This window comes from Rutilus rutilus, assembly GCF_951802725.1.
Source record: "Rutilus rutilus genome assembly, chromosome: 4".
Classification (NCBI taxonomy): Eukaryota; Metazoa; Chordata; class Actinopteri; order Cypriniformes; family Leuciscidae; genus Rutilus; species Rutilus rutilus.
Window position 1 is genome coordinate 14,468,714 of NC_140212.1, and position 26,982 is coordinate 14,495,695.

Here is a 26,982-nt window from a genome sequence, read left to right on the forward strand (position 1 = left end):
AATAGAAGTCAGCTAGGCTAGGTAAACAAGAGAATACATACAAATAAGCATATTCTGTGTGGAAGTGTGGAAGCCGTATGAAAATGTTTATCTATGTGGTTTGACAGCCTTTCTATGTGTGACAAAAACCACATTTACGCCCAAGTTATAATGGCCACACACACACTTAAGCTGACACACCTTAAGGACAAGGACAAAAAACATTTATATATTTTTTTTTTTCTTGCCATCATCTAACACAAAAACATTAATTTACTAATGCTGTTTACTGTAATTTTCAGCAAATCTCCTTATTCCTTTTTTTATACTGTACATTATATTGTTATGATGCCTGAAGTCACTTGTAGCATTTAAAAAACAATTGATTTGAGGGTTTTTTTAACAAATAGAGTATCATTTTTGTATTGGCCATTTATCAATTTACGACCATAATATGAAAATAATGATGGGTTTACCAGTAACATGAATCTCTCATTTGAGAGCTGAGCCAACCAGACTGGCCTCTCAGTGATTGGCTGCTGCCTGCCAGGTGTATTTTGCCTCTCAATTTTAAAAAGTAAATCAATTGTTTACTTTTTGACAGTCTCACCACCTGCTTCACTCCACTGTCAATCCCACAATCCTCTGTGCAAGCCTACCACTCAGCTTTCATGGACAATGAATATAAAATACCTGCTCAGTGAACCTGCAAGTTAAGGGTAAGAAACTAACTGAAGAGCTTTTGACAAGAAAAACTAAAATTACGTCAAGGCCATGGCTTAAAATGACTTCTAATGGGTTATTTCTGACTCTAAAATGTTTTCTTTCTTTTCGATTTTGACTTTTCAGCACTTGACGGATACAGAGAAATCGGAATCAGAACAGAAGGTAGTGCTCACAAAGGCTTCAAAGCAGGGAAGCCACTTATGGTTTGGGCACCTGTCATCCACAGTCAAAAGCTGAGCAATATCATAAGCAAGAGCCCTAAATTAGGAAGAGAGAGACGAACAATCTTTCCACCCATGTTTTGGCAAAGCATCCTTCTGTCAGGCTGTACACACACAGCGACAGTGGAGGAAGAGCAGCACTCGGGCTAATGGCTGAACCTCAGGTTGTCCTCAGAGAAGGTCAAGAGGGTGTCAGAGACTCAGCAGCATCACAGTGAAAGTGATTCTGTGGTGAGTGGATTCTGCCTCTAAGACCCTCAAACATGGTGTTGAGCCACTTAAAGCCATTAAAAGGGTTTTAAGGACAAGCATAGCCTTCTATCTAGATTCACACAAGAGCTTGACAAAGAAAAAAAAAACACACTAACATACATGAAACCTGACGTGTAATTGATGTCTCAAGATGTGGGTCAACCAATCACACAAATCAAACTGTATTCTGAAGCGGTGTGTATACAATACTGCAAATAACCAATATTATGATTATCGCATATGCAGCTCTATTAACTAATAACCTAAAAGTACTGGAACGCAAGAGGAAGGTCATCTAGAGAAGTAATTTTAATTAAGTCCAATTAGCATTGCCAAGCAGAGCATTCAGATCTCTGAATTAATCCACATAACTAGTGCACAATACAGAGTATGCAGATAATATCTCTGCAATGCTTCGTTTATGACCTACAAAGTATATGCTAGCAATGCATCTCAGATCTTTGCAAAAAGAGACAGCCATTTTGGTTTAAGATGACCTTATATGCTGTTACAGGTGTAGTAAAGTAAAAGCCCTGTTAAATCAAGCAAGGATAAGGAAAACGGCTCACGGTCATCCTTCAGACATCGGGCGTCTAAAAGACAAATCAGCCTATTTGACAAAGATTTTGTGTGCTAAGGTAAGGGAGACTGAAATGTGGAACGGAACGAATCAACAGTCTTGCTCTGAATTTGCAGGTCGGCCGTAAGGGCAATATTCTAATCACTCGAGACTGTGCTGGAAAGGGCTGTATCAGCGTTACAGCATGCTGCTGTTAGCCTTCTTCTAACGCTGGCGCGCAAACCTACTGGCAACAGAACACAAGAGGTTTATAAACCAGAGCACAGTCCTTCTGAAAGGACTTGAGTGCACAACAGGAAAAAAAGATGTGTTAAATGGAAGAAAATGTGCTATCTTGGTTTTAGGACATTCCTGATTAGGTATTGTGGCCTTTACAGATGTTCTTCTTAAAGGAATGGTTTATAAAAAAAATTAAATTGTCTTTATTTACTCACCCTCATGTTGTTCCAAACCTATATGCTGTCATATTTTCCATGGAAAACAAGAAACGTGCTATTAGGAAAATAATAAGAATGCCTTACTATTTTTAAATACAATTTCTGCACCTTTACATAGATTTTGTTCCATTCCATGCATAGTGATCATAGACGGTCAAAGTTGGGGGGTGGGGGTGATAAAAATAGCACTATAAACGTAATCAACAACCCGTAAATTAAAAAATTAAAAAAGGAGCAAACCAAATGTGAGGAACAAACAAAAATGCAATGGCAAAAAAATTCTGGCCAAGACAGATGAGCTGGTATTATTTTCATGTTATGGCCAATAACAGATAAACGGTCTGAATAAATTAATAATATAACGCCAAAAACTAAAAACAATCAAATGCTTCAAGTGAATTTAGGTATCTCTGTATCAATGCTCAGCATAAATTAAATTTGGTTTTAAATTATTAGTGTTTTCAAAGATTAAGTTTAAAGTCCCTGTAAAGGCAATTCTACAAAAAAATTCTAAACACATTATAAGTGTTAGAAATGTATTGCTAAAACATGTTACAAAGACTGAGAACTATGAAGTACTAAATTGTGGAGTTAGACCGTTTAACAGTTTTTCACCCTTGCTGTGAGCCGGATTTTTTGGGCGGGGCTAAAACGGGGGCTCGATGACGCACTGCGACCCCCTGAGCTTGATTGGGCCCCTACTTGATGACGCACGGAGTCACTAAGCCTATCGCTCAATCGCGAGTTACTATCAGACAGCCTACAGTTTGCTAGCTACTATGCCCACGGCTCTGGCTATGCCTTCGTCATGTAAATGCGTATTCCCTGGCTGGATGCAATCACTTAGAAAACAGATCGGTGTCCTTATTTACATTTCCGAAAAATTATCATATCAAGAGGAGGTGGATTTATCTTGTGAAGAGCTAACGTTACCTTGATGGAGAGCTGATGATCACCACCACACCCGCCTCTGTAGAGATCAGGATAGTTTACTTTCGTTGGAGACAACTGGAATTCACTGATAATCCGCTGTTACTGGTGAATGGGGCCGAACCGACTATCTCCCGCTGTCCGCTTCGGCCTTCATCCTCCCGTCGCGCCGACATGCACGAGCTGTGCGCGAGTCATATTTCCCGCGAGTGGGCGTGGTTTCAGCGCAGCCAGCGGACACGCCCCCAGCGTTTGAGAGCTGAGACTACTGCTCATTTTTTCGAGATTTTGATAGCTTATTTTATTTACTTGGCGGCTTTTTTAATCATTGAAATTGGGCTGGGTGGCTAATAACACATTTTTCGGTGGTATGACAAACTCAGAACACATACTTAATTTTGACTTTACAGGGACTTTAAGTGAGCCTTATGTAACAATAGAGGAAATGAGCATGCCAATAATTGATGTTGTACCGATTTATCATGCATTTGTGGTCACTATGAACAGTTATCAATGATTTTTATTTTTATTTTTTTATATACTTTAAAAAAACATCTGGTTTGGGAACTACATAAATAAATTATTTTCATTTTTAGGTGAACTATCCCTTTAAGAAGAACCTTTCACATGACGATCCACATGACCACATTCGTTCAGGCGTTCGACATAAAGTCACAAGATAAATGCAATGCAACATAAGGAAGACAGCAAATGCTCATTCCTGTAGGAAGTGCAAAGGTCACGGAGTTCACGGAGTTCATGGAGCAGATTACAATCCGAAAAATGACTAATCAACGCTGGAAAAAGAGAAGAACGAGTTTATCTCCACTTGAAAGATGGTGGCATCTTTCACCCGGAGGCAGGCTTAGGTGTAAACACAAACTGACAGGCTATAGACACCGGGAGTCAGCGAGAATGAGATCTTTCCACGGCTGCGAGCAGGAGACAGTGACAGTCAGCGTCATATTCAGAGCAAAGCAGCAGCGATGGTTGTGAATGTGAAGCTGAACAGCACTGAGGTGGGGGAGAGATGGTCTGAGTTCTCACATTTCAAACCTCAAAGACTTCTCCATCTCAGCCAAATTCATTTCGGCATGCGAGCGCTGGAAAAAGTCTGCGTTAGCCAGCCGTAATGTCTGTGACGTTCATGAGCTCGGGCTCTGGCAGACGGCCGGAGAGAGTGAAGTGTTTTAAGTACTATCCCTGCAGGGCGCACACGTTGGGCTAAAATGAGAATCTAGTTAATAGTCCACAAGCATCAGTATGCCAGATTTGACACTATGACACTGTGTCAACAGAACAAATGGTTAAATCGGAGTTTAACGATAAGCTAGGCTGGCACAACCACAAGCTAAAAAACTACTGCTGCCTTGATGTCATGTCATGTTATAATATTATTATCTTAGTCAACTTTTATGAACTTGAAAGTATAGCCCCATGTACCCACAGGGAAATCCCATCGGTCAAATATCATATCTCAACGATCAATATATTCCAATTGCCTGTGACATTGTTGCTATCGCAGTATTCTACTTTCAGTGTAGTGAACTTGAAATGTGTCATATTGCGCCTTGTTAGAACAGGACATTATAGGTCTTCAATTGAAATGTGAAATATTTTAAGCATTGCAATGTCTCATGATGTTGCTAAACAGACTTCCATTTGTAAAAGCACCGCCTGACATTTCAATGCGAAGTGATGCGGCAGCCTTTGCATAGCAGTGTAAGAAAGAAGGCATGCAAACACACACGGTGACTCACTGCCCAACTTATTACAAGCCTAAAAATGGCCACAGTTTTGGGACCGAACGGGGATGAGGTATGAGGTATCAGTAAATCTCAGGTTTCATTATGACAGGCCACACAACACACAAAAACTGTGTGGTAAGGCGAGGCTTAGCAACACTGTTAATGCTCTAGCTACTGTAAGCCTAATAACACCCTAGAAACACCATCAACTCTGATACTGAATCAATAACGCCCTGGCGCTCTGTCTTCCTCTCTGCCCCTGCATCAATGGCTCAGGTTAGTCTATTTAAATCAGCACCACTGTTCCATTTTTGTCCGACTTCTCTATGTTTCTTTTGGGTAGCAATTAGTCAAAGTGAATCCCCCACTGGGAGTGGAGATACACGAGAGGCAGCTCCACTGCCAAGTTGTGTGTGAACATAAAAAGACCCCCCTTCTGTGCCATCCGGAGCTATTAACCCTCTCGCCCGCTCTCGTAAAGGGTTAAAGAACGCCCTTTTAATGAAAGCCGGGTGGGCCCAGCTGTTAAATCAACACAGCTGCTTCTTCACCCCAGGTGTGATGGCACTGCCTCAAGAGTGTTCCTAGAAAAATCACAGTCATCAGGCAAAAAGAAGTGTCACATAATGCCATGTAACAAACTTATCGAAGCCATAGATAAGAAAAAGGGAGGAGAAAGTGACATCACAGTGCCAAAAAAAGGAAGGAAGGTGGCATCAGTCCAGGTACGCTCCACCATCACAAAGTCTTTCAATTAACAAACGATTTGCTCAAAACCTTCCCACCAAAGTGCACAGGCCTTCTACGAAGGGAGCACATTGTGTGGTCACACTTTAACGCCAAAAACATGCTTGAACTCTTTTCCCGCCATTGACCGATTTTCCACAACGCTTCCCTGCATTGACAGAATTTTAACCATTAGGTGTCTAATCCATGCCCCACAACAGTTTTCAGTCTGCCTGGTGTAGCTCAAACATTTGCGTTCACACATACTTTCAGAGATGTTTTACAAACGGCCTTCACATGACAAGTCCAGGGCCATACAGACTCCCAGAACACCTAACAAGCAATCGCTTACCTTGTACACTCCCTATCAAAGGTAACAACCCAAGGTTGTGTCCATCACCTAAAGGGGCCGTTCTCTAATTTGTCCATGCTGGTGCTTTTAAAATGGGTATGGAGATGCAACATCATCCATACACTTTAGAACTGAATGACAAATGGGTCAAGCCTGGTGTCAGAGTGAGATATTGCACTCTGCTCATTCAGACAGAAACATATGGCTCAACGGCGGTTTAGGGGAGTTTCAATGACCCATCGCCCCTTTGGCCCGTTCCCAGGACTCACCTCAACCTCTCTCAACTATCATTTGTCATTTCTCAGTGAGGCACGATCAGGCCGCAGAGATCCTGGCATGATTCCCCAAGCCAGAGAGGAGAAGAGGAGGAGGAGGAACACACAGTATCCATAAATCATACGCAAAGACAAGATCTCTGACAGTCGCAAGACTAATCTATGACTCACAAATACTAAAATTCAAGAAGGGAGGGTAATTTAACCCATGCACGGACACAGCATGTGCACTTAAAAGCCGCTATTTCATACAAGAGCATTCAGACGGTGATTAAATCGCTGTTGGTACTGTAGCCAGTAGTCGTTTTTACGTGAATGCTCTAGAGTCAATGACAGGATGCTTGTGCACTTTGTCCGGATCTATTAATTTTTCATCAAAAAATGTGATTCACAAATACATTGATTTGACTACTGTTCTTCTATGAGGAACATGTTTAGAATACTCATGGTCAGGAGGTTTGTTACAATATCCTTGATATGATCTTTTTATGACAAGACAGTGTTAATTTAGGATGTAAAATGTCATGAGGTTTGTTCAATTTGAACTGCATCTTCAACAATCTCTGCCAGATAACTTAATTTGGAATTTATTGTCTCGGCTTAATTGCTGCAAAATCGCTGTCAGTGTGAAAGCCCCTTAAGGATCAATGTAAAACTCAAAGATATTTAAAAAACGATGCATGCACACAGCATGTTCATAGTAGTGAGCAGTCAGGCGGCGCCCAACCTCTTTCCCAGACTGCGTTATTGGATAATCTTTCTGATGGATGGGAATTACTCCAACCATTCTAACAGGATTAAGGCACCAGCACTTCATTGTTTGTGGATACCAGCAGATGATTGAACAAACTATACTGGAAGAAGTCACGGAAATGAGTATGAAATCATAGACCCAATGGCAAAATCCTCTCCTGCGTGTCAGAACACATATAGCGCGCTGCACAGAGTTTGTAATAATGTGTGTATGGCTCTGGAGAAACTTGCATCCAGAAGACACATACTGAGTTATGGAGAGATACTGCTTTCAGTTTGACTGGATCTGATGTTAGATTACCATTAAATAAGCACTTCACAGAAATGAACGTTTCCCAGAAGCCATAAGGTCTAACATTCAGTGTATACCTGCCTTAAGTAAGTTATTGCACAATTTTCTCCATCAAAATTCAATGACTTAGCAGGGTTTTGGGCCACGAGGTGGTTTTAGGTCAGAGTTCACTGCTCTGTCATTACTCAGATGATAATTGCAAACGTGTAATGTCAAAACGCACACGTCTGATGGGAGAATAATCCATTATAGGCAAATAAAAACCCACACACATTAACCCTACTGAACCTGAACCACAGAGCAATGAATCCTATCAGCTTAAGTGTGATTAATTGATGCAATACACAGAGATGTGAGAGGCCACTATATGCAGAACAAGACATGCTGGCAATAATAAACGATTACTTTATTGGCCAACGCATGCTTGTGGGTTCCAATTTGGGCTGGGAGATATCTCAAATATTTACGGTATATTCACAATGATTTTGTTGCCGATATACAAGTAAAAAACATCATGAATAATTGCTATGGCTTTAATGCTCATAAGTATAAGACATTTACATACACATAAGTATAATAACATTTAAACAGCATCTCTGATTTAACACTCAGAAGTTAGATTCATTTAAACACTGCTTTTTCAGACTCTCCATTTCAATGAATCAAATGATTTCATGATTAATTTGTATCATCACTCAAAAATTGTCATAGAAGTACCTGAGTGGAATGTTTAATGTGTTATATGTATGTAGATAATGTTAATTATTATTAGGTACAGTACTGTATTGTGTTATACTGGTGCATAAAAGTTAAAATAATTGTGTTCATTTAGAGAAAAAGTGTGTTAAATACATGCCTACTTGATTTTTAATAAATTTTACTTCTTTCAGGACGCATAAATAATAGTCACTCATATTATTGAAGCAAAAAATAATGAAAATACAGTTATTTATAAAGTTTGAGGTCGATAATACTTTTCAATGTTTTTGAAAGAAGTCTCTAAAAAAAGTAGTACAGTAAAAACAGTAATAGTATTTTGAAATATTATTACAATTTAAAATAACTTTAGTATTTTAATAGCTTTTAAAATGTCATTTGTTTCAGCATCATTACTCATCTTCAGTGTCAAAATGGTCATTCAGTAATCATTCTAATATGCTAATTTGGTGCTCAAGATTTTTTTTTTATTATTCATTATCAATATCATTGTTGAAAACAGTTTTGTGGAAACTGTGATGCCTTTTTTTCCCAGAATTCTTGATAAATAGAAAGAAAAAACAAAACAAAAAATTCTAAACAACATTACATGTCTTTACTCTCACTTTTTATCAATTTAATGAACTTGATTTCTTTAAAAGAACTTATACTAACCCCAAAACTTGGAATGGAAGTGTACATTAATATTAAGATATAATGAAGATTTAAATATTGATTGTAACATGATAAAGGCTGTAAAACATTTCACCCAGCCCTAATTGCAATGTTCAGCTAGTATTTCATAGATCCATGACCTCAAGCATGTGAAATTCACAGAAACTACTTCTTTAAAGACGCTGAATTAAAGAATAACCACTGAGCTGGATCTCCTTCAAACTTCGAAACATCTGAGATAACAAGCCATTAGCACACTATCTGCATTTCTGATACATCTCGGCCACACGGTTGAAGCCTCCCACACAAGAAAGTCACAGAATTCACACAAAGCACAGACAAACAAGCTAATGATCCCTACTGAAAAAATCCCATTCTTTAGGAAAAGTGAGAGCTCTTTACAACCGAGACTGACAGCTAACAAGACACAGTCCAGATTCAGCTGATTACAGTCACTCTCTAATCCAGTGCAACGCGAGCACTTCCTGCTGCAGAGTTAAATCAAAGCAGGCCAGGAGGCAGGGCGGAACAATGCCTGAGAAGCTGCATTTCTCTCTTCTCCATTGCATGTGGAATGCGGTTGTTTACACAGGCCGCTCGGCCGACCCGCTATCTTGTATCAAATGGTCCCTGAGCCCGAAGAGGAAGACCAGAGGGAATGGAATTGTCCTCTGTGTAATTCCACATTGGAATGTAGAGCAGGGACGCATCTCTTTTGTCCTGGGCTGGAGCTCCGCGAGCAGTGATTCAGAGAGAGGCGCGGAGAGACCCCCGGGGGGATCCCCCCCAAAACCCTGGGCGTTGCCGGTTCTGGCCTGAGGAAGCACTGAAATGCTTGAGAATGTTCTGGCTGTTTTTCCGTCACACCAGAAATAACATCAATGCAAATACAGTGTGTTTGAACTGGAAAGAGCTTAACAGTGAAGCAAAGCCAATTTAAAATGCATGTTCGAGTGAGTAAAAAGTGAGAGAAAGATCACAGAGTGAGTACCATAGTATAAAACAATTCAATTCAGCATTATGAGGTCATGATTCTAAGGGTGGATGAACAGTAAAGTCATCCTTAACTCTAAAATCCTGAATTCATTCACTCATTCTATGCCACTATATGACGGAACAATTTCCAACAATAGAAGTAATGGATATAATAGAAGTAATAGATACAATAGAAGTAAATTCTATCACTAAAGACCCGTGATGAGTCTTTAAAAGTGTCACTAGACCTGCAAAAACTACAAAAACTACCATAGTATATATTTTTCCTACTATGGAAGTCAATGGGGACCGAGATCTGTTGATTACAAACATTCTTCCAAATATCTTCCTTTGTGTTCAGCAGAACAAAGAAACTCTTACCGGTTTGGAACAACTTGAGGGTGAGTAAATCATGACAGAATTTTCATTTTTGGGTGAACTATCCCTTTAACCCCGCCCCTTTCTTCCAATGAACTGCAAGCTTGCATTCAGATCTGCCTCCAGCCAAATCAACAACTGATGGAAAGAACCTAGTCCCTGCTTCATTCAAAATACAGAAGAAAAGATCTGTTGCTACTTCTGTTACATCACAACTTTAATATGTGGAAAAATGCTAAATGACTGATTCCACTTCCAGACCAATAAGGAAATATAACTAGGATTAAGAATGGAAAAGGCTCCAATTTACATTTGGCCTGATTAAAATCACACCTTCCAACAATTTACAAAAAGTATAAGCTTATTTAGTGGACCAAACAACTGAGTTCCACTTCCATGCCCTTTTTTTTCAGATTGTATAGCTCTATAACATATCACGGCAAACAAGTAACAGAATATCAGAAATTTACCATCCACTTTGGGGATGTTCATGTCTCTACATGATCTCTAGAGGGAAGATGTCTTCATTCAAATGTTTAACACTCACCCTAGCTAGAGAGCCTGAAGATGTGCTGCCACAGCTGACTTGCAGTCATCAGCAAGTCAACACTCACGACTAACAAGTCTGGGCATCAACAGCACAGCAGAGCATATATTACAGAACACCGGAACAGCCCTTCAATAAGCATTCTTGAGGAGATGAATGCAATCATTAGTGATTGTTGCATAAATTATTCAAAAACAAATAAGCCACATAAAGATGCATTATCTGTTTTAAATGTCATGTGCACTAATTAGGGCTATCAATCGATTACATTTTTTTTTTTTATGATTAACGAAGTATTAAAGATTGCACAAAATAAAATTGCATGTGCAATTACTGGATTTGTGTGGATTATTTAAATCATATTTATACATTTATGTAAATAAAAGTAAAAAAATAAAAAAGTATACTTGACGTCACACACTTTTCTTAACATTAAATGTTTGGTTTTATTCTACTTCAATGTCCTATACAGTCAAATATCGAAGTAAATGATATTGCAAACAAATTTTTTTATCCATCTCAAAATGCATTAAAATGCACGGGACATGCACTGAACTCATGACAAATCAGCAAGAATTAATTAAATTAAATAATGAAATAGCTACGCTTTATGAACTTAATCTTACATTCGTAAAACATGTTTTATGTTTATGTTTAACAAGTGTCATTACATTGCTTCTCATGCTAATAAAATAAAATATATTTTTTAGTAATCTCACAGAATAGAATGAGCAGTTATGACGGCAAATCAGATTAATGCATTGCATCCCTATTATTTATCCGCAGTCATCCAAAAAGGCAAGATTATTTAGAGAAACTATATTCAAGACAACAAGCTTGCAACAGAACAGATTTTTGTGCAGAGAAATATGTGCATTACATTTCAGGCCCCTTCTTTAAGCCCCTAACCAAAAGCATGGGGAAGCCAGATGTGAGACACATGCCGTACACACCCACTACAGAATTTGTTCATGCACTTCTGACGGCCAAATGCAGGAGAACAAAAAGAAGGTAGTGGTTTGGCGTAAGAAACTAAACACACAAACACGCACAGACACTCAACAGAGGGCGGGGAAAGCAGCAGCTGGTCTGAGGTCGATTTAAGGGCTTCATCTGAGCTTGACAGGAGAAGTTGCATGGCACGTTTTTTTTTGACGTGTACGAGGGGTGCCAGGAAGCTCTTGCTGGTTGTGATTAGGCAGAAGGCCCTTCCATCTCCCAGGCCTCCCTGCAGCGACGGAAACCAGATAGCTGCGCCTAATAAACCACAAGCTGCGCCCTCTCAGAATCAAGGGGCGGCCCCATGCAACCGCTGTCTTGTGTCTTTATAAGGAAACTCAGAGTCACTAATGTGTGATGTCGGCAGTCCAAATCCAAAGCACACATCAGATAATGCATCTGCAATCAACAGGCAGCTTTTATGGTTCATCTCCACACTGGGCTCCATTCTGCCTCAAAGAAATTCAGAAAAGCATTCGAGATTAGAGTTTCCCACTAAGCACGAGCGTACCATAAAAGGGTAGCATTTCTTTTTCCCTGAAGTCCAAGGTCTCTGAAGTTTCTTAATTTAGTTTAACCTGATTTTAAACCCTCTCTGACCCTGTTTTTGCTACTGTTCCCCTAAGACATCTATATGCAAACGACCATACTGTATGTTTGGCTGACTTGCACTGCCACATTCTATAGTTCAAACTTAGGGGCCGTTTACACAACACTGTTTTCAACTAAAAACGGAAAACTTTTGGCCGTTCTTTTACATAAAGGTTTTTTGTGTCCCTGAAAATGCATACTTTTAAAGCAGGGCTATGCAGTTTCGGGAATTTCTTCGCTGTATTCTCGCTTTTTGCTCGCAGGTTTCTCTATAGAGCTCCCCCCACAGTTTCGGAATAGATATTTGACAACACTGTCGAAAAACTCGTTGGCGACTCTCAGATACCAGAGGCTATAGATCAACGATATCAAAGCAGATGGGACATTCTTTAAAACGTCTTCTTCATTCGGGTTCGAACAGCGTGAGGGAGCGCAATAATGACAGAATTTTAGCCGATTTTTTTGTCGTAAAGCAATTCGTTACATCGCGAGACCTGATATGACGCGATACTTCCTGACGCTGGCCTGCCGGCCCAAAGTTGTTAAAAAAGTCATATAACTATTCCAATGACTCCGAAGCTGTTCGGTTAAGGTAAAAAAGTTACTTAGTTTACCTTTAACAACGGATTTCAAAGTGCACGTTTTTGAAAAACGATACCGTTATCAAATGCAAATTTGTGAAAATGGTGTCGTCATGTGCACGCGCATTACGTGTTTCTTTACAAAGTGACATCACCAACTACTGGCCTGGCATGCATAATAAAGCACTTTTAGTCGTTTTCGCCGATCCGTGTAAATAGGGATTGTTTTGACAATGTTGTCATCTGTACACGGAAAACTGTGGTAGCTAAATTCATTTGTAGCATTTTTAGTGATTAATTTCTTATTTAATTAATAACTTTAATATCAGCCATTTATTGCTTATTGGCCATAACTTAAAAAGATTTCTTGGCTTATCTGTATTGGACAGAGTTTAAAGAGAAAGAAAATCCATAAATGGCCTGGGTGAACTTGTAGACAGAACCCATACATTACATTTAAAAAAAACACAGAAAAAAACAAGTTGCATCCATTTTCCATTAACCTTTCCATAAAATGCCTGTGTTAGAACAGAAAAGTCTGCAATACTCCGGTTGGTAAAGAAATTGACACAGTAGTGAGAGAAGTGGGGGAGTTAGGTTGTGGTTATTGTGTTTATTTTTCCCATTCCAGACTGCGAGAGCAGATCTATGAGTCCTTACCTCAACAACAGCCCCTGGCAGCAAGCCAGGCTGTCTAACACACTGACCTAAAGAGTGTGTGACTGAAGACGGAGGACACAAGAGGAGGAGAAAGAGGGAGGGGGAGACAAAGACAATGTGTGATGGAGAATAAACAAGGAACACTAGCACATTATTACTCTGCACCGTTCTGTTCCTTTTCTTTAATCTTTCTGACATACATAGGTATGCGTGTGTGAGCAGAATGCCAAACATAGCCGAGCGTGTGCATGCACGACTCCCGCAGGTGATGTCATCAGAGGGGACATGACCGCACATGAGACAGGCACTGATTCACTGCCAGCATCTCGTGGTTCTTTGCATAAGAAAGCTCTCGTGAGCACTGATCACTCATCTGCTCTTGGATCTGAAACCCTGAAACCTGAATCCACTCAGAAAAGATGAATTCAGTAAGTGATATGCTCTTGGCGGACTGGCACGCTCTACAAAACCCAGCCACCGTGAGAAGAGTATAATGGCAACAAAAATGATGCAAGATGGTGTGTATGTGGTGTGTTTAAATGCTTATGGATGAGAGAGAAAGACATTAATGAGTTTTTAATGTCAGCCCTCAAATTAGTCTTTTTATGTTTCAGATGAAATGCTTGGGCTAATGGAGGCTTCATACATTAGCTTGCATTTCACACAACATTTCTCCGTTTAGTTTATTAATTTATTTTAAAGAGACAGTTCCCCTAAAATTAACATTTTGCCATTATTAACACCCCTTCATATTGTTACAAACCTGTATGACTTACTTTATTCCGTGAAACACAAAAGGAGAAGTTTAGAAGAATGTGTGTACACTGCTTTTTTGCATACAATGAGGGGCTGTTCACACAAACTAGGGTTGAATGATATTGGTAAAAACTGACATTGCAATATTTACTGATGGTTCACCAAATGACTTGATTGATTGAGTCGTTATGCACTGAAATCTCCCAATTTTGAAATCGCACCAAGTTTTATGTAAATGATGCCAAAATGCTGCTGGTTGTCATGCATTATGGCAGGCTAAATAGATTTGGAGTGCAAAACATTTTTTGGACTGTTCCTCACACAAAGCTATCGTATAGCTTCGGAAATCTTGGAATAAATATCGTAAAAGTCATTTAAACCACCTTTGGGATGCTTTTTTTGTAATTTTTTAAGCTCCACAGCCTCATTCAGTCCTCATTCAGCACATGAAAAGAGCAGTTTGAACATTCTGCGAAACATCTACTTTTGTGCATCGCAGTAAAAGGAAAGTCATATGGGTTTGGAACAACATGAACGTGAGTAAATAATAACAGAATATTCATTTTTGGGTAAACAATCCCTTGAAGTCTATCCAACCATCCCAACGTCAAGCCATGAGCTGTTTATTAAAATCGAATCTACATTTTAGCTCACTAGTATCATTGAGTCTTAGAGCTTGTATTCGAATCAAGGACAGGACAGAGGATTGTAAATATGGCACTTCACTTTCAGTACGAACATCAGAAGGGCAAACTGTTATAACTGTTCGGCAAGCAGCCTCACAAAAGCTACTCAGCAAAGGGAAATGAACAAAGTCTCCATAGATAAACACATCACTACAGCTGGACTACAGGATGTGTGATATTAAGTATGTAGACCACACCCACCTTATCTATGAACACACCCACCCTGTCTTAAAACACACAGACCACACACCCAATAGCAGAGCTATCAGGCCACACTCCCATCTCAGAACCCAGGCCACGCCCACTGGTCTCAAAACACAGAAAAAGACCCGGCCCATTTCAGAAGACTGACATTCTGCAGTGACATTTCTCCCCGCTCTGATTAAGTGAACACCCACTGTGCAAGATGATGAAAAGAGACTGTCCAAGGCAGATGAAGAGGATTGAACTTTAATTCTACCCTGCCTGCATGTTTCGAGAAGAAGAAAAAAAAGAAGATGCTGCTTGAACTCTCAACTTGGAGGCAGAGCACCTGAAAGAAAAATCAATTCACAGAACAAAACAAAAAACGATCTCTCCATAATTCCAGACGAAGTAAAGCCATTTTAGACAGCAGTAAAAAAAAAAAAGTTGCGACATTTCTGCAAAATTTCTTCTTGTATATTTTGTGACATTTTCAAAGTGAAATGTCCAGTGAGTGGAACTAAAATCATGTTCAGTTATTAAGCTGGTGTTTGTAAGTATCTTGGCAATACGAAAATGAAAAGTTCGCTGAGTGAAGACAACAGATATAGAAAGACGGTTCACTCCTATTACTTATTATTTGGATAAATTGCAGCACAAAATGGCGGAATATGTCCCGCCTTTTAAGTAAAAGAGCCAATCGCTGACTGGTAAAGTCGTTGTGTCACTGGAGCTCCTGTTCCCATAAAAACCTGAGACTCGCGCTTAAGACTGCACATGTGCATTGGCTGGTCTAGCCTGAAAAATAAGCTTTTTAAACACCATTTGAGCATAAGAAACAACATTTATGGGACAGTTCATGTCCTGATTTGAAATATGTCATTTAACTGTGAGTTCGGCAAGCAGTTTTTGAGATTTCAGGATTCCCCATTCAAATAGATAGGACTTCGTCTTGATTGTCCGAAATAGCTGCCCGGAAGCATTGCAAATAAGCCTATTGCGTTTGAAAATAAAGTACCACCAAAACTAAGCTAAGCGATAGCATAAAAAATAAAATCCAAACAAAATCAAATAAAATCAAATGTGGGATAAAAACACATGCCAATATAGCTTGCTTAAAGTTTGCTTTAGTTACAGAGTAAGCTTACCACATCAGAATCTGGCTATGTGATACTAACATCAAAATGCATTAGCTTACAAAGCATGCATGGCAAAAGTGTTTTGAGTATTGTGCAAGGAAGTATGCAAAATTAAATATTTATGCATCGATAATCTGCCTCTGTAATCATGATATGTGTGAAAAGATAAATGTTTTACTTGAACTAGTGTTTATTTCATCTGAAAGCTGCAATGAATTATGTGTATAGGTATGCTTTTGGAGTTCTGCAATAACATAGGTAGAGCCACGTTTTTCCAACGAGCCAATGTTGAAAATACTGGTACCAACATTTCTCAAAGGCTGAGTGAATGCTTTTTAAAAATGAAAAGTGATAAACTGGAAAAAGAAATATAAACCTCAATATATACAGGAACTTATTGGGGATTTCCACACTCAACCAGTGAAAATTAACTCCTCAGTTCCCTAAATGTGCTTTTACCGTTATGTTCTGACAAAAGAAACATGATCCAAACATTTATAAAAACAACATAATCAGTTATGACTGAGAAGATACAGTGTTCAATAATCAATCAGAAAGGGAGTCTGATTCGAGGAAGGAGCTATAACTCCACTTGTCACTTGATAGCAATACGCTTCATCATGGTCTTTTTTTAAGACAGATTTGTACCTAAAATGTCTAAAGCTAAGGGAAGACAATCAGTCAGGTTAATTTGGAAATTTCGAGTCTGCAGTGTGCTTTAGTGTTGAGCAATCAATAAACGACTAGGCTGCAATATTGTACAATTACAACCAGATCTCATTAGAGGATCCACATCAGCAGGTGTGTTCTAAAAAGTGGAAGGAACTCTTTATAAGACCAACTATAGCTTGCCTCATGAATATTAATTAGTTGGCGTAACATTTGCAAGTCACCCTTGGGTGCTAGCCACAGTAGCCGACTTCTGATTGGCCTTAAAGTCGTTGTTCCATGTGGCCAGCAAAAGTTTGTTCGTCGAATGACGGCCAAAGATTTTCACGTTCAATGATATTAAAATGACAATGAGACCGAGGAAAATTTTAAAGTGTGCCTTCCAGTTTTAATGGATGCTACGCCCTGACACATCAGTAAAAATCCACACCCAGAGGGAAATTCCTATGCAAAAAAGAAAGTGTTGCGTCAGCTTTTGCAAACAGAAGTGCAGTAATAAACAGCAATCATTAAGCTAATTATGTTACAAATGCAGGTCCAAATCAATTCCATTTATGGTCCTAGGAAGATGAATAATTAAAACTAATCATTAAATAAAAGTATGTTTTTAGCAAACAAAGTAATTCAGTCCATTCCAGAGCAAATGGAATTAGGAGGACAGCAGAGGAAAGACAGTCAGCCTGCCGGGATTGCTGGTGCCTGCTGGTGCCTGGCTGCTTTCTTTTCTCAGAGCTGAACAGACTGCTGGGATCTGCAGGGGTGGATAGCTTTGCTATTCTGAGGAGTGTGGAGAGAAGCACCACGTTCTCCCACGGGATTCATCGGAGGGAGTCTGAACGTCACTCTGTTGAAAAGTCAACTCATATTTCGACAAGAGAGGCAAGCGGGAGGTAAATCGTACAAATAAGCTGAGTCTCGTATGCAAATATACGCGTACGCACATCCACGGAGAGTCTAGCGTGCTACTCATTGGAGCTGGAAAAAATGCAACTTAAAACATAAAAGAGATCGCCCGTTCAAAAGATGTGCAAATGCGCAAACAGAGACTCATATGCACATGAATGGGTCGCACACATACATGAGAGCTCTACAGTAAAGCGCTAAACAGTCCCTGAGTCTATCTGAAGATGCTGGGATTCATTTAAAATCCACAGAGCTGTTTAAGGACGTCTATTTAGAAAGCTACACAAAAGAACAACTGGCCTGAGCACACAGCTACCAATTAGAGTGGCAGACTGGATTAGCCAAATAACAAATCTACAAGTGTATCTATAATCAAGCCCACATTTTAAGGGGAACTGGGAAATGTTGCTACAATATACCAAGGCTCAACATTTTACATTTATTTTGTATCACTGAAATACAAAAGTAAACAAAAATATATATAAAATATGAATCAATAGTAAAAATGTAATAATAATCCAATAATCCAATCAAATGCATTCAGTGACAATTTCCAATCCAGTTGGGATCACAAGGAATGCAAACTGAACGTCTATGGGCATTACATCGCGTCTGGTTTTGCGGTCACATCTTTAATGATGCTGCTTCTCAAAACTAACTAAAACTTCTCCAAATCCTGTGTTCTGCTTTTCTCTACCTATTCTTTAAAAGCAAAGCTTGTAATTTCAGTGCCCTCAGCATCTCCGGAATTGAAAATATGATGACTTCCGAGTACTTCCCTAATGGTATCATGTGTCAGTGCCTTGAATGCTTTAATTTAGGGACTTTAAAACCAGCCTTCAACATGGGAATTCTTCAACACCATCCTTGCCAAATTTGAAATTTCCCACAATCTATTATTTTAATGAGGTTGAGTATAAATGGCTCTATGGGTCGCTACCATGATCTGTAACCCCATAAACACAGGAGGCCCAAAGCCTGACCTCTGACCCTGACTTAGATCTGGTCTCCTACTCACATGTAAGGCCTCCCTAAACTGCCATAAGCAACATAAATGCAGAGAAACCGGTCAATATCCACTGTGATTAAGGGGTCCTTGGAATCCTTTAAGCTGGGCTTTGTGTTGCAGGTTCCAGCTAAGTGTTTCCCATGTCCCTGAAGACAAGTGCCCAGATGAAACCCATCAGGCTTTTTTTTCTCTGCAGTGGGTTCCTTTGAGCAAAATCTCCTCACTACAGTGGCATAAATAAAACAAACTCTTGAAGCTTTTTGCAGGGTTTTCAGCAGGAGTCACTTCTCTCAGTAAGTGGTAACACACAAATGTAATGTGTATTTTGATGTCTGTTTAAACATGTTTAAACTTGCAACATTTTGTAGAACAATCTGCAGCAGAAGACAATGATTTACGGCCTTCAAAGGAACCATTCACACAGAATGCATTTTCAGGTCATGGAACAGAAAAAAAGCAAGCTCTTGAGGCGCGTTTTTTAAAAAGTCGAACACATTTTAACTTGTGCGCCGCCGCCGCATGTCACGCACGAGACAAAAGACGCGAGGCGTGAGCTCAGCGGTCAAACATGTCCGTCTAGAAGGTTTACATAGAAAAACGATGGAAAAGCAGTGCGGTGCAATGCAAAAACACGTTCTGTGTGAAAGATGTTTAGGAAAACTTTAAGCACAAATCCTAAAAGATATTTATACTATTAGTGAACCGATTAATCGGCCAACATTGTCATGTCACTAATCTACCCATTTCTGATTTAAATTTTGAGTTTCATTGGGTCAACATTTGGTGAAGAGTTAATTTTATCGTATTATTATTTCATTATATGCATTATATCAAGTCACTTTTGATACGAGTATTGGCATCGGTTATTGAAAAACCAACGTTTTAACCCCTAGTTTTCACTTCATGTGGATTCATTTGGTTATAAAATAGGGATGCACAATACATCAGTATCATATTGTTTATCGGATAATATTCACGATTTTTTATCGACATTGGTCAATATTGGTAAAAATATATCCAATATCAAATACCAAAATATTGGTATTTCCCATATTTTCCATTAAATTATGTCATCAAACACTCCAAGTTAATTGTTAAAAACACCAATAATTTAATAACATAGTAAAATTCCATTTTTAATACCATAGTTTTGTAATATTATGATGCCTAAACTCACTTGTAGAATTTAAATGATTGATTTTAGTTTGCGTTTGATCATTATTAGTTAAAAAATTGTATATCTGCCATAACATAAAAATAACTATTGGCATTTAGAACCAGTCAGTGAAAATGACCACAATTATCCGCCACACAGTGAAACAACCCCATGCAGAATTGAACCCCAGTTACGGTGGATAAGGCTACAGGTGAGAGATACGCCAGACTTGAGAAACGCTGAGAACCAGAGGTGCTGCTGTTACAGTCAGGATGGAGCCAATAACCAGCCAGCAAAGTTATTAGCACCTCAGCTAGCAGCTGACTACAGACACACTATCAAAGCTCTGGCAAATTTAGCATAGAAACTCATAGCCTGCAGAAAATCTGTGTCAAAGCAACACAGTCTAGTGGTAATGACAACATAAACTGGTCTCTTGTCTGTAATTAACACAAACCACAGCAGGGATGAAAACAAACACTGTATTTGTTGTCTGTTTCAAACTCAAATTTTGATGAAACCATGCAATCATCTCTAGGAACAAACACAAGGGCCATTACATCAGAGACAGACTGAAATAAAAGGTACAATGACGTAGAATCTATCAAAGGGTGAACTTTGTTTGCTATTAATTGTTTTTCAGCCAGTTCAAAAGAAATCTAATGGTGCCAAATTATCTATCAGAACTTAGACCTCCTAATACACAAAAGGCTCATTATGAGCAATGATTATGAATGACAAAACACTGATGATGATGATGATGGAGCCCATGTAAGGGCTAAAAATTCTAGCATGCTAAACCTTTTGATCTGAGCTACAGCAACATTAAAAACAGCTTGAAAAGTGTCCTCAGGGCCCATGTAACAGATAGAAAAGGCTTTTGTTTTGGCAAATTAGGATGTTTTTACTAGCCCTGTCAAAATCCATGTTGAATCCCAACATGTTATTTGCAAGTCAATCAACTCACCTAGGTTACAGGCTGTCAAAGAGAATGAGTGAAAACAAACATGGAGTAGCAATCATGGTCTCACAATCAGGCGTTTGCTTCTGACGCGACAAATCGGTGGGGGCTCTGCTGAGAAAGCATCTAAAATGACTTACCAAAAGTGAACATTTGTTCTTTTTCTCACATCCTCTCAACCAGTGCGGTCTCAAATTCTGTTCACAGAAACAGAAAATGAAAATTCTGTCACCACTTACTCACCCTCATCTCATTCCAAAACCCTTTTTTTTTCCCTTTCGCCGACTAAAAAGAAAAGGTGAGATCTTATGAATGATGTTCATGCTGCTCTTTTCCATACAATAAAAGTGGATGGTGACCCGGGGATCCATGCACTATATTCCTTCTGAAGCCATTTGAAAGCTTTGGAATGAACAGACTGAAATTGAAACAGTTATTCACTGAAAATGTTGTATTCGTTGTAGCTCTCAAATTGTAAAATTATATATTCGTATATTCTTTTTCTCATCATTGACATCAAACCCCTTATTTTTTGAGTGGCCATTTTGTCATTTTTGGTCACCATTCACTTTCATTGTATGGGAAAAGAGCAGCGTGAACATCCTGCAACACGTGTCCTTTTGTGTTTCAAGGTAGAAAGAAAGCCATATGGGTTTGGGTGGCTAAATGAAAACTCAAACCTGCAAACTATTGTTTAAAACGTAAACACAAAAAGATCTGCACTAGCATTGCTGTCAAAGCAGCTTTCCCCCCACTTCTGATGTGGTTACACTAAACTACAAGGCAACTGATGCCCAGAACAATTACGAACACTGGCTCAAAGGGCAGGGGTGTCAAACATCCCCTGTCAAAACATTGTCACTAAGACTAAGGCAATAACACAATTTCTATTGCTAGAACCAGTAAGCCGCTTAGAGACTGGAAAACAACGAGTCGGGAGGCAGATTATGGAAGGAAAAGGAACAACGGGAGACGAGATCAATGAGAACTCAGCCCAACCTCTAGTGTCAAATGTCAACACATGGCAGGGCATCTGACGTCTGACTGACTACAGCATATAGACCCCAGGGATGGATTTACACACACGTAATACTCTGAAGACAAATGAGCAATCCACTTCATGAACTTGTTGCTCAAACCATTTCTAAATCAGATCTCAGCCTACAGATGGTGTCATCATAACGGATGGGTGAGAGATCTAATATCTCAAATACATTGGCAAAATAAGAATAAACTAACATTTAGAACATTTGTAGGCTTTTTTATTAGGCTGTTATTTATTGACCTTGGAAATATAAACTTCAATACTACAAATGTCACCAGAGCTGGTAATCAGTTCTGAGTTTTTTCAAACTGTACATTTCAATGCTCAAAAACAATCCTTTTCTCTAACAAGGGAAAAAAGCAACAACAACAAAAAAAGCAATAGTGTAATAATAAAAGTAACATACACTACTGTTCAAGTTTGGGGTTTCAAATGTCTCTTACACTATGAATTTATTTGATCAAAAATACAGTAAACTAAAAATGGTACTGTGAAATATTATTACAATTGAATTCAATTTTCAATATAATTATTATAAATGTAATTTATTCCTGTGATTTTTCAGCAGCCATTACTCCAGTCTTCAGTGTCATGGATGGTCATCTAGAAATGATTATAATGCTCAAGAAACAATTATTATTAAACAATCATTATAAATGCTGTTGTGGTGCTTAATATTTTTGTGAAAGTCGTGATAAGTTTCTATTCATCAAAGATTCCTGAAAAATTTGCGTTCAAATAACATCATTTATTTGAAATAGAAATCTTTTGTAATATATATATATATATATATAGACCCACAACTTTTGAATGGCAGTGCACATAAAAATCAATAACAAATATCTGAATTTCAATTTGATCATAAACTTCATTGTAATGTCTATTTCTGAATCATAGACTCAGAAAAGGTCCCAATCTCTCACAGTCACAAATCGCTGACACAGTCATCAGTCATGGCTTACACGCCTAAATGAGGACAATGATGTGTGGGAATAGATTGTGGAATTGCTTTGGGATTAGCGTTAGAAAACGTGAGCGTCAAGCTGAGCTACAGCTACACCACATTAGCTCAGTAACCCTTGGAAACTGCTTGAGAGCCAGTTCTGCTTTCTACACTGAGAGCCAGCTGATACTAAACTATAAATAATAAAAAAAAAAAATAATAAATATCTGAACCAAACCAAATGCATAGATTAGCTATCTTTACACTCGCTCTGTCTCGCACAATAATCACATGACTTAAAAGGAGGAAGGAAGGCATGACAGGGCCACCAGGTTTCATGAGGCCCTTTGGCCTAAAGAGGAAGTGGTCCAATTCGCTGAGGGATGCCAACAGCCTTCTTTCCCCCGCACTGTCATGCTCTTCCTCTCCAGAGCATCTCCTTTCCTTTCTGCTCAGTTGGTTCCTCTAAGTCTCAAACGGTTACCGACAACTGGCAGTTAATGTTTTGTCATCTCATTACCCACTGGCTTCAAAATGCTATTCTGTTTCCTAGTCAAATGTGAAAGCTTTGGTGGGAAACCACACAGCTTACTGACATCGTAGCTATTCGCAATACTCAATATTCAATATCGGGGGCTCAAAAGGTAAAGTTTGAGGATCTGAAATTGAAAAAAACCAAAATCAACCATTAATCTGAACACGTAGGGGTTACGGACCCCTAAATACAGTGACACTTTACAAATACCGAGCGTAATTCAGGCTAGCAGGCTGGTTATTCTGACACAGCCCTCCAGAGGAATCAGCCCCGACAGCTGTATTAGAACTGCCATTTACAAAGTCAGAGATATTTGTTTCCCTGACAGACCCCGTGTTTGTTTGCATACGGTTTGACTCCCACAAGAAACGCTGCTGGGAAGTATTGATACAGCTCAAAGCAAGAACACTGTCAACCGCAACAATCAAGACTATAATTATACAAAAAAACAAGAACTACTACACGAAAGCGATACACCTGAAATCGACACACCAAAGCTGACGTGGCATTATCTAAAGAAGTTTCTTCCAGGACTGAACCCAGGTTTTTTAAGGGTGTTCAAACAGTGGGCGGCCTTCTTTGAAAGGAAGTCCATCTCTTCATTTTGTTATTTTCAACAGAGCCAACAGACCGGCATTCCTCTGTGCCCAAGAGGACACACTATCACGGGGATTTCCTTCCTCTCGCTCTAGGAGGGACAGGATTGGGGTCAGACCCCAGTAGGGTTAGGTCGTCGCGACCCAGCACTCCAAAAAAGATCTGTGCTAAGAATTGGTATTGTAACAAGCTTGGCATCTCAATTTGAGAATTCTGACGTACAAATTATGTTCACATGGGTAAATTACAGATAATTAGTTTTAAACTTAAACATCTACTTATAGGCTATTAAGATGACATAAGTAGAAATGACACAAATGAAGCAACAACAAATATATGACTGCATTAACTCATACAACTCACACAAAGTTAGTGAACTGACAACACAGTTTTGAGACAGGAAATGTAAGGGTGCCATGATACACTTATCTGCAGAGCAGTGACAGATATATTGCTGTCTACTTTTCCATGATTGGGAATGACAAGTGTTTGCTCAAAAACAGGAAATGATATGTACTTGGTTAGCAGTTGCACAATGTGTCACATATATTCCAAGAACCCTAAATAGAGCCATTTTACACTGGAAAGGCGGCACAAAGGCTGCATTTATACCACAAAAAGGGGCATTTACACTAAGTACACAAGGTGGCATAAATGCATTTACACAAAAATGCAAATGCAAAAAAAATAATGCTATGAATTTATGAATATAGAAATACAATGTAGAAATACACTCTTAAGACTTTCGTTCATCTTCGGAACAGAAATGAAGATCTTTTTGGATGAAATCTGAGAGACTTCTGTCCCTCCATTGACAGCTATGCAACTACCACTTTGATGCTTCAAAAAGTTCATAAAGAGATCGTAAAACTATTCCATATGAATTGAGCGGTTAAGTCCAAATTTTCTGAAGAGACTCGATCGCTTGATACGATGAACAAGTTTAATTTAGGGTTTTATTCACATTTAAACTTTGATTAGTGAACATAGAAGCTCAACCAAACCTGCTTGACGTGCAAGAACAAACCTCTTGCGGAAGCTCAAACGAGCTACGTAACATGAGAATGAACCTCACTGGTTCTTGCTGAAGCTCAAACAAGTGCTGCGTAACACGACAATGAACCTCATTGGTTCATGTAGAAGCTCAAACGTGCTGCGTAGAACCTCATTGGTTCATGTAGAAGCTCAAACGTGCTGCGTAGAACCTCATTGGTTCTTGCACGTCAAGTGAACATGCTTGAGCTTCCGTTTACCACAACTGATGTGTAAACTGATGAATGTGAATAAAACCCTAAATTCGTTCATTGTATCAAGTGATCGAGTCTCTTCAGAAAAAAAACCCACTCAATTCATATGGATTATTTTTACGATCTCTTTACGAACTTTACGAAGCGTCAAAGTGTTAGTTGCGTAGCTATCAATGGAGGGATAGAAAGCTCTCTGATTTCATCAAAAACATCTTCATTTGTGTTCCGAAGATAAGCTAAAGTCTTACGGGTTTGAAATGACATGAGGGCGAGTAATTAATGACAGAATCTTCATTATTAGGTGAACTATCCCTTTAATGCTGCACTGATGCTGCATTTCATTACACAGAAGCAAAGCAGCAAAAGATACAGATTTGCTGAGGTGGAAGCTAGCATATTTTAGTTGTTATATATTTGACATGGCATTTTTACACATGCTTCAGAGCAGACACAAAGCCACCTCAGAGCAGCCTGTGTAAAGACACGTTTGGAGAAAGGCTGTTATAATTTCACAAGAGCCCCGTCATTAAAGATCAAGCCATTAAAAATGCATGGAGAAGCAACAGGATCTTCTTTAACAACCTCTTTCAGCGACTTCAGTCTCATATCTCTTCTTAAAGGACAATATTCAAAATGTCACATCCAAATAGGAGTCTATAAGGGGCCCAGTGATGTTTTCTGGTCTACGAAGTGGAATGCAATATGGGTGTTTTTAATCATTCTTTTCGTGAAAAGCACGAGTGCGAAGTATTCCTCCGTGATCTGACAGTCAGTCCAACGTGAAAGAAAACCGAGTCTCATTTTCTCCAATTCTTCTTGAATGAACTAGCCATCTCCCTCGACTGAGGAACAGAACAGAACTAGGCGGGGCCGGTAATCAGTCAAATCTAGAAGGAAAGACTGCACTAGAAGCGCTAAATGTGCCTTTTATCACAATACCGGACACTCCTTACTCATCTATTTACGTAAACCATGTCGAAAAATGTTGCTTTGTCGGTTTGAATCTGATAATCAGTTCTTCGTTAAACTACTCATTCGTACAACTTTTCCATTTCCGCTATAACTTCCACCCTGCCGTGGGCATGAAACAACAAAAAAACGCCATTCTTCAGGGCGACACAACGCCGCTAACCTCGCGCGCTTCAACACAAACTTCCCAGCGATTTTTCTCGCCCTAAAGCGGAGTCTGGTAAATCTAAGGAGTTGAATTGTTTCACTCCAGCTCCGCCATATTCTAGACATCTGAGCTGCTCTTCCGCAAACCCTTTGCCGGTCTGCTTTGCAACATTGGAGCATTCCGCCGTTCAGCCGCTACAATGTATCAATCAAACCGTGACATCATAATCCCCTCACAGTTCCCGCGCAATACACGCGCCGTTGCGACTGTAATGCCATAGAATATCGCGCAAATGCGATACTTACAGCAATCCGCTCCAGCTCCAGCCAGTCAGTCCGTCTGCGCCTGTGCCTGTGAAAGAGCTGCTCGCCTCTGGGAGGGTGGGTGAGGTTTAGAGTCGAGCATGACGTTACAGCCTCGGTTTCAGCACCATAGGCTCCCTAGCTCTGCCTACAATTGAGCGTAACGGGAAACGGAGAACGAGCGCTGCTAAATGTGGCACATGGAAATGACAGTGCTGATAGACATGTACAGTAGGCTACTTACAGTACAAGATAGGCCAAGGATTCTGAAGTACTGTGGCGTAATATGGTATGTGATTGTATCCGATGGGGATACCATGCTACCTATAGCATATACCATGTTATTTCAAGGTATTTCCAA

General features: G+C 39.3%; 1 protein-coding gene across 1 annotated transcript in view; it reads right to left on the minus strand.

Moving 5' to 3' along the window:
• Positions 1-26,783, minus strand: part of rap1b (RAP1B, member of RAS oncogene family) — a 51,861-nt gene extending 25,078 nt beyond the window's left edge. The window contains exon 1 of the mRNA XM_084406257.1: positions 26,625-26,783. The gene's annotated coding sequence lies outside the window, so the exon portion shown is untranslated. The remainder of the gene's footprint in view (positions 1-26,624) is intronic.
• Between the last annotated feature and the right edge of the window lie 199 nt (positions 26,784-26,982).